This window comes from Nicotiana tomentosiformis, chromosome 5 (assembly GCF_000390325.3).
Source record: "Nicotiana tomentosiformis chromosome 5, ASM39032v3, whole genome shotgun sequence".
NCBI lineage: Eukaryota > Viridiplantae > Streptophyta > Magnoliopsida > Solanales > Solanaceae > Nicotiana > Nicotiana tomentosiformis.
The window spans coordinates 8136207-8146139 of NC_090816.1; positions in this window are offsets into that span (position 1 = coordinate 8136207).

Sequence of the window (9933 nt, forward strand, 5' to 3'; positions counted from 1 at the left end):
AATGACCCGAGGAACAATATTCACTACCTCTCTATGACTGTTACTCTTTTTGGTGTTTTAGGGCAATAAAACTGAAATTTCGGTCGGTTCTCCGATTTTCATGTGTTGTAGCCCACGCCATCTGGTGATGCCCGGGCCACCGAACCTGGATCGCCTAAACCTTTGCAGGCCCATCAAAAATGACCTAAGAACAATAGTCACATTCCTCCTTTTTTGGCATTTTGGGCGCCATAAAATTGGAATTTTGCCCGATTCTCAAATTTTCGTGTGCGGGGCCCAAGTCCACCGGACCTGGATCGCCTAATATTTTGCATGCCCATCAAAAATGACCTAAGGCACAATAATCACCGCCTGATTCCTAGATTTTCGTGTATTATAGCCCATACCATCTTGTGGAGCCCGTGCCACCGGACCCGGATCACATAAAAGATTTTTGGCCTAAGGAATCGAGAGTAATTCCACTTCATGGCCCTAAATCGACATAAGAAACAATAGTCACCGCCTCACCATGACCGTTCCTTATTTTTTGGAGTTATAGCGTCATAAAACTGGAATTCTGCCCGATTTCTCAATTTTTGTGTGCTACAGCCCACGCTAGCTGGTGGGGCCCAGGCCACCAGACCCGGATCGCCTAAAATTTTGCCGGCCCATAAAAAAGGACCTAATGAACAATAGTCACCGCCTCGCCAAGGCCGTTTTTCATTTTTTGGCGTTTTAAGGTCATAAAATTGCAATTCCACCTGATTCCCAGATTTTCGTGTGCTTATAGCCCACACCACTGGTGGGGCTTGGGCCACCAGACCCGGATTGTCTAAAATTTTTTTGACCCATCAAAATGACCTAAGGAACAATAGTCACCGCCTCGCCATGACCGTTCCTCATATTTTGGGTGTTTAGGGCCTTAAACTAGAGATTTTCCCGATTTCCAGATTTTCGTGTCCTATAGTCCACGGTATCTGGTGAGGCCCGGGATACTGGACCCGGATCGCCTAAATTTTTTCTGGCCTATTAAAAATGACCTAAGGAACAATATGCACTGCCTCGCCATTACTGTTCCTCATTTTTGATGTTTTAGGGCCATAAAACTAGAATTTTTCCCGATTCCTAGATTTTCGTGTCCTATAGACAACGCCATATGGTGGGCCCGGGCCACCAGACTTGGATCGGCTAAAATTTTGCCGTCCCATTAAAAATGACCCAAGGAATAATAAACACTGCACGGCATGACCGTTCCTCATTTTTTGGGAGTTTTAGGGCCATAAACTGGAATTCCACTCGATTCCCAGATTTTCGTGTCTTATAGCTCACTCTATCTGGTGTGGCCCGGGCCACTGGACCCGGATCGTCTAAATTTTTGTCAGTCCATCAAAAATAACCTAAGGAACAATATTCACCATCTCGCTATTACCGTTTCTCGTTTTTACATTTTAGAGCCATAAAAATAGAATTTCACCCGATTCCCAGATTTTCTTGTGTTATAGCCAACGCCATCTGGTGGGGCCTGGCCACCAGACCCGGGTCGCCTAAAATTTTCTGGCATATCAAAAACAACCTGAGGAACAATATTCACAGCCTCACGATGACTGTTACTCTTTTTGGCGTTGTAGGGCTATAAAACTTGAATTTCGCCCAATTCTCAGTTTTTCATGTGGTGTAACTCACGCTTTCTGGTGATGCCCATGCCACCAGACCCGGATTGCCTAATAGTTTGCTGGCCCATCAAAAATGAACTAAGGAACAATAGCCCCATTCCTTATTTTTTGGCGTTTAGGACCATAAAACTGGAATTTCACCCGATTCCCAGATTTTCATGTGCTGCCCATACCATCTGGTGGGGCCCAGGTCCACCAGACCTGGATCGCCTTAAATTTTGCATACCCATCAAAAATGACATAAGGTACACTAATCACCGCCTCTCCATGACCAGTCTTCGTTTTGTATAATGTTAAAGCCATAAAACCAGAATTCCGCCTGATTCCTAGATTTTCGTGTGCTATAGCCCGCGCCATCTTGTGGAGCCTGTGCCACCGAACTCGGATCACATAAAAGTTTTTCGGCCTAAGGAATCGAAAGTAATTCTAGTTTATGGCCCTAAAACGATCTAAGGAATAATAGTCACCGCCTCACTGTGACAGTTCCTTATTGTTTGGCGTTATAGGGTCATAAAACTAGAATTCTACCCGATTTCTCAATTTTCGTGTACTATAGCCCACGCTAGCTGGTGGGTCCTGGGACACCAGACCCGGATCGCCTGAAATTTTGCCCGCCCAACAAAAAAAACCTAAGGAACATAGTGACCGCCTCGCCATAAACTAGAATTCTTCCCGATTCCCAGATTTTCGTGTCCTATAGCCCACGCTATGTGGTGGGGACCGAGCCACTAGACCTGGATTGCCTAAATTTTTGCCGGCCTATTAAAAAGACCTAAGGAACAATATTCACCGCCTCTCCTGATTCCTAAAACTGGAATTCCACCTGATTCCTAGATTTTTGTGTGCTTATAGCCCATGCCAATGGTGGGGCTTGGGCCACCGGACCCTGATCGTCTAAAAATTTTTCGACCCATCAAAATGATATAAGGAACAATAGGCACTGCCTCTCCATGACTGTTCCTCATTGTTTTGGCATTTTAGGGCTATAGACTAGAATTCCTCCCGATTTCTAGATTTTCGTATCCTATAGCCCACGCAATCTAGTGGGGCCCGGGCCACCAGACCTGGACCGTCTAAATTTTTTCCGGCCTATTTAAAAAGACCTAAGGAACAATATTCACTGCCTTTCCATGACCGCTCCTTATGTTTTGGAGTTTTAGGGCCATAAAACTGGAATTTAACTGATTCCCAGATTTTCATGTGCTTATAGCCCATGCCACTAGTGGGGATTAGGCCACCGGACTCGGATTACCTAAAAAAATTTCGAACTATCAAAACTACCTAAGGAACAGTAGTCAGCGCCTCTCCATGACCCTTCCTCATTATTTGGTCGTTTTAGGGCCATAAACTAGAATTTCTCCACATTCCTAGATTTTCGTGTCCTATAGCCCATGCTATCTAGTGGGCCCCAGACCACCTGACTTGGATCGCCTAAATTTTTGCTTGCCTATTAAAAAAGACCTAAGGAACAATATTAACCGCCTCTCCATGACTGTTTTTCATTTTTTGGCGTTTTAGGGTTATAAAACTGGAATTTCGCCCGATTAACAGATTTTCATGTGATGTAGCCTACGACATCTAGTGATGCCCGGACCACCGGACCTGGATCGCCTAAAATTTTGCCGGCCCATCAAATATGACCTGAGGAAAAATAGTCTCGTTCCTCCTTTTTTGGCGTTTTAGGGCCATAAAAATGGGATTCCGCCCGATTCCCAAATTTTCGTGTGCTATAGCCTACGCCATCTGGTGGGGCCAGTGCCATCGGGCCGGGATTGCATAAAAGTTTTTCGGCCTATCAAAATGACCTAAGGAACAATATTCACCGCCTATCCATGACCGTTCCTCATTGTTTGGCGTTTTAAGGTCATAAAACTGGAATTCCGCATGATTTCTTAATTTTCGTGTGCTATAGACCACGCCAGCTGGTGGGGCCCGGGCCACCAGACCCGGATCGCCTAAAATTTTGTCGGCCCATAAAAAACAACCTAAGGAACAATAGTCACCGCATCACCATGACCGTTCCTCTTGTTTTGGTATTTTAGGGTCATAAAACTAGAATTTCTCCTTATTCCCAGATTATCGTGTCCTATATAGCCCACACTATCTGTGGGGCCCGGGCAACCAGACCCGGATTGCCAAAAATAATTTCGGTCCATTAAAAAAGACCTAAAGAACAATATTCACCACCTCGCTATTACCGTTCCTTATTTTTAGCGTTTTAAGGCCATAAAACTGAAAATCCGCCCGATTTCTAAATATTCATGTGCATAGACCACGCGAGCTGGTGGGGCCCGTGCCACCACACCCCGATCGCCTAAAATTTTGCCGACCCATAAAACATGACCAAAGGAACAATAAACACCGCCTCGCCATGACCGTTCCTCATTTTTTGGGCGTTTTAAGGCCTTAATATGGAATTCCTCCCTATTCCCAAATTTTCTTGTCCTTATAGTCCACGCCAACTGGTGGGTCCCGAGCCACTGGACCTGGATTGCCTAATATTTTTCCGGCCCATCAAAACCGACCTAAGGAACAATATCCACCACATTGCCATTACTGTTCCTCATTTTTTGACGTTTTAGGGCTATAAAACTGGAATTCAACATGATCCTAAATTTTCATGTGTTGTAGCTCAAGCCATTTGGTGATGCCCGGGCCACTGGACCCGGATCGTCTAAAATTTTGTCGGTCCATCAAAAATGACCTAAGGAACAATAGTCTCATTCCTCATTTGTTGGCGTTTTAGGGCCATAAAATTGGAATTCCGTCCGATTCCCTGATTTTGGTGTACTATATAGCCCATGACATCTAGTAGGGCCCAGGTCCACCAAACCTGAATCGCCTAATTTTGCAGGCCATCAAAAATGATCTAAGGTACAATAGTCACCGCCTGGTCATGACCGTTCCTCATTTTTATCACTTTAGAGCCATAAAAGTTGAATTTCACCTGATTCCTAGATTTTCGTGTGCTATAGCCCATGCCATCTGGTGGGTTCCATGCCACCAGACCCGGTCGCCTAAAAGTTTTCCGTCCCATAAAAAATGACTTGAGGAACAATATTCACTACCTCACTATGATAGTTAATCTTTTGGCGTTTTAGGGCCATAAAACTTGAATTTCGCCCGATTCTTAAATATTTCTGTGTTGTAGCCCATACCATCTGGTGATGCCCGGGCCACCGGACCCGGATCGCCTAAAATCTTTCTGCCCATAAAAAATGACCTAAGGAACAATAGTCCCGTTTCTCATTTTTAGCGTTTTAAGGCCATAAAACTGGAATTTTAGTCGATTCCCAAATTTTCGTGTGCTATAGCCCATGTCATCTGGTGATGCACAGGCCATCAGACCCGGATCACCTAAAATTTTGTCGTCCCATCAAAAATGACCTAAGGAACAATAGTCCCGTTCCTCTTATTGGCATTTTAGGGCCATAAAATTAGAATTTCGCCTGATTCCTAGATTTTCGTGTGCTATAGCCCACACCATCTGGTGGGGCCCAGTCCACGGGGCCTGGATCTCCTAAATTTTTGCATGCCCATCAAAAACGATCTAAGGTACATTAATCACCATCTCGCCATGACCATTCCTCATTTTCTATAATGTTAGAGCCATAAAACTAGAATTTCGCCTCATTCCAAGATTTTTCGTGAGCTATAGCCCACGCCATCTTGTGGAGCCCGTGCCACCGGACCCGGATCATATAAAAGTTTTTAAGCCTAAGGAATGGATAGTAATTCCCTTTTATGGCCCTAAAACGACCTAGGGAACAATAGTCACTGCCTCACCATGACCGCTCCTTATTTTTTGGCGTTATAGGGTCATAAAACTGGAATTCCGCCAGATTTTTCAATTTTCGTATGCTATAGCCCACGCTAGCTGGTGGGGCCCAGGCCACTAGAACCGCATCGCCTAAAATTTTGTCCGCCCAACAAAAATGACCTAAGGAACAATAGTGACCGCCTCGCCATAAACTAGAATTCTTCCTGATTCCCAGATTTTCGTGTCCTATAGCCCACGCTATGTTGTGGGGCTCGGGCCACTAAACATGGATTGCCTAAATTTTTGCTGGCCTATTAAAAAGAAAGGAACAATATTCACCGCCTCTCCATGACCGCACCTCATTTTTGGCGTTTTAGAGTCATAAAACTGGAATTCTACTTGATTCCTAGATTTTCGTGTGCTTATAGCCCATGCCAATGGTGGGGCTTGGACAACCGGACCCAGATCGTCTAAAATTTTTCCGACCCATCAAAATGACTAAGGTACAATAGGAACCGCTTCGCCTTGATTGTTCCTCATTGTTTTTGCGTTTTAGGGCTATAAACTAGAATTTCTCTCGATTTCCAGATTTTCGTGTCCTATAGCCCACGCTATCTGGTAGCGCCCGGGCCACCAGACCTGGACCGCCTAAATTTTTGTTGGCCTATTTAAAAAGACCTAAGGAACAATATTCACTGCCTCGCCATGACCGCTCCTTATTTTTTGGAGTTCTAGGCCATAAAACTAGAATTACACCCGATTCCCAGATTTTCGTGTGCTTATAGCCGACGCCACTGGTGGGGCTTAGGCCACCGGACTCGGATTGCCTAAGATTTTTTTGCACTATTAAAACAACCTAAGGAACAGTAGTCAGTGCCTCTCCATTACCCTTCCTCATTATTTGGTCGTTTTAGGGCCATAAACTAGAATTTCTCCCCATTCCTAGATTTCCGTGTCCTATAGCCCATGCTATCTAGTGGGGCCCAGAGCACCTGACCTGGATCGCCTAAATTTTTGCTGGCCTATTAAAAAAGACCTAAGGAACAATATTAACCGCCTCGCCATGACCCTTTTTCATTCTTTGGCGTTTCAGGGTTATAAAACTAGAATTCCACCTGATTCCTAGAGTTTCGTGTGCTTATAGCCTGCCAATGGTGGGGCTTGGGCCACCGGACCCGGATCGTCTAAAATTTTTCTGAACCATAAAAATAACCTAAGGAACAATAGGCACCGCCTTTCCCTGACCGTTCCTCATTTTTAGGTATTTTAGGGCCATAAACTAGAATTCCTCTCGTTTCCTGATTTTTGTGTTCTATAGTCTACGACATTTGGTGAGGCCTGGGCTACTGGACCTGGATCTCCTAAATTTTTTTCGGCCTATTTATAAATACCTAAGGAACAATATTCACCGCCTCTCCATGAGCGCTCCTCATATTTTGGCATTTTAGGGCCATAAAACTGGAATTCCACCCGATTCTCAGATTTTCGTGTGCTTATAGCCCACGCCACTAATGGGGTTTGGGCCACAAGACACGGATTGCCTAAAAGTTTTCTGACCCATAAAAACGACCTAAGGAACAGTGATAACCACCTCTCCATGACCGTTTCTCATTTTTTGGGTGTTTTAGGGCTAGATTTTCTAGTCCTATAGTCAACGACATCTGGTGAAGCCCAAGCTACTGGATCCGGATCGCCTAAGTTTTTGTAGGCCTATTAAAAAAGACCTAAGGAACAATATTCACCGCTTCGCCATTACCGTTCCTCATTTTTTGAAGTTTTAGGGCCATAAAATTGGAATTCCACTCGATTTCCAAATTTTCGTGTGTTATAGCCCACGCCACCTGGTGGGACTTAGGCCACCGGATCCGGATCGCCTAAATTTTTTTTGTCCTATCAGAAACGACCTAAGGAAGAATAGTCACCGCCTCGCCATGACCGTTCCTCATGTTTTGGCATTTTAGGGTCATAAAACTGGAATTTTGCCCTATTTTCATATTTTCGTTTTATATAGACCACGCCATCTGGTGGGGCCCGGGCCATCGGACCCAGATCACTTAAAATTTAGCTGGCCCATCAAGTACGACCTAATGAACGAAAGTCACCGCCTCGCCATGACCATTCCTCCTTTTTTTTGGAAATATAGGGCTATAAAACTAGAATTCCTCCCGAATCCCAGATTTTCGTGCGCTATAGCGCACGCCATCTAGTGGGGCCCGGGCCACCAGACCCGTATCGCCTAAAATTTTTGCGGCCCAACAAAAATGACCTGAAGAATAACAGTCATCGCCTCGCCATGACCATTACTCATTTTTTGACATTTTAGGGCCAAAAAACTTGAATTTCGCTCGATTCTCAGATTTTCATGTGCTATAACCCACGCCATCTGGCGATGCCCGGGCCACCGGACCCGGATCGCCAATTTTTTCCGGCCCATAAAAAAAGACCTAAGGTACAATAGTCACTACCTCGCCATGAACGTTCCTCTTTTTATCATTTTAGAGCCATAAGTCTAGAATTTTACCCGATTCTCAGATTTTCGTGTAACATAGCTTACGCCATCTGGTGGGGCCCAGGTCCATCGTACCTGGATCGCCTAAAATTTTGCAAGCCCATCAAAAATGACCTAAGGTACAATAGTCACTGCCTCGCCATGAACGTTCATCATTTTTGGTCATTTTAGAGCCGTAAATCTCGAATTTCGTATGATTCCTAGATTATTGTGTGCTATAACCCACGTCATCTAATGGGGCCCTGGCCACCGGACCCTGATCGCCTAAAATTTTACTGGCCCATCAAATAGTATCGAAGGAACAGTAGTCATCGCCTCATCATGACTGTTCCTCATTTTTGGAGTTTTAAGGCCATGAAACTGGAATTCCTCACGAATCCCAGATTTTTGTGTTCTATAGCCCACACCATCTGGTGGGGCCCAGACCCGGATCGCCTATATTTTTGCAGCCCAACGAAAATAACCGTAAGAAAAATAGTCACCGCCTAGCCATTAACGTTACTCACTTTTTGGTGTTTTTGCCATAAACTGGATTTCCGCACGATTCTTATATTTTCATATGCTATAGCCCACGCCATCTGGTGATGTCCGGGCCACCGGACTCGGATCGCCCAAGATTTTTTCGGCCTATAAAAATGACCTAAGCGATAATAATCATCGCCTCGCTATGACCATTTCTCATTTCTTTGGCGTTTTAGGTCCTTAAAACTAGAATTCCTCCTAGTTTTTAGATTTTCGTGTGCTATAGCCCACGCCATCTCGTGGGCATGTGCCACCGGACCCGGATCGTCTAAAAATTTTACGGCGCATCAAAATGACCTAGGGAACAATAGTCACCGCCTCGTCATGATCGTTCCTCATTTTTACCGTTTTAAGGCCATTAAACTAGAATTTCACCCGATTACTCAATTTTCGTGTGATATAGCCCACGCCAGCTGGTGGGGCCCGGCCACCAGACCCGGATCACCTAAAATTTTGTCGGCCTATCAAAAATGACCTAAGAAATAATAGTCACCGCCTCTCCATGACCGTTCCTAAAATATTTGGCGTTTTAGGGCCATAAAACTAGAATTCCTTCTAATTCTTAGATTTTCGTGTCCTATAACCCACACCATCTGGTGGGGCCCGGGCCACCAGACCCGGATCGCCTAAATTTTGTCGGCCCATTAAAAAAGATCGAAGGAACAATATTCACTGCCTCACCATGATCGTTCATCATTTTTTGGTATTTTAGGGCCATAAAATTGGAATTTTGCCCGTTTCATGGATTTTCATTTGTTGTAGCCCACGCCATCTGATGATGCCCGGGCCACTGGACTTGGATCTCCTTAAATTTTGTCGGCCCATCAAAAATGACCTAAGGAACAATAGTCCAGTTCCTCCCTTTTTGGCATTTTAGGGCAATAAAACTGGAATTCCTCCTAATTCCCAGATTTACGTGTGCTATAGGCCACGCCATTTGGTGGGCCCCAGGTCCATCGATCCTGGATCGCCTAAAATTTTGCATCCCCATCAAAAACGACCTAAGGTACATTTAAGGTTGGGCATAATATCAATCGAATCGAAAAAACCGACGGAACCATAAAACTAGATTCCTCTTGATTCCCAAATGTTCGTGTTCTATAGCCTCATCATGATCGTTCCTCGTTTTCTATCCTTTTAGTGCCATAAAACTATAATTCTGCCTGATTTCTAGATTTTTGTATGCTATAGCCCACGCCATCTAGTGAGGCCTGTGCTACCGAACCCAGATCGGGTAAAAGTTTTTCGGCCCGTCAAAATGACCTAGGGAACAATAGTCACCGCCTCGCCATGACCGTTCTTCATTTTTAGGCGTTTTAGAGTCATAAAATTAGTTTTCTACCCGATTTCTCGATTTTCATATGCTATAGCCCTCCCCAGCTGGTAAGGCCCGGGCTGACGAGCGCAAAACAGGCACTTAAATATGCTCGCTAGTTGAATATAGTATAATATAATATTGTATGCATAGGGATTGGAGTTAAACAATATTA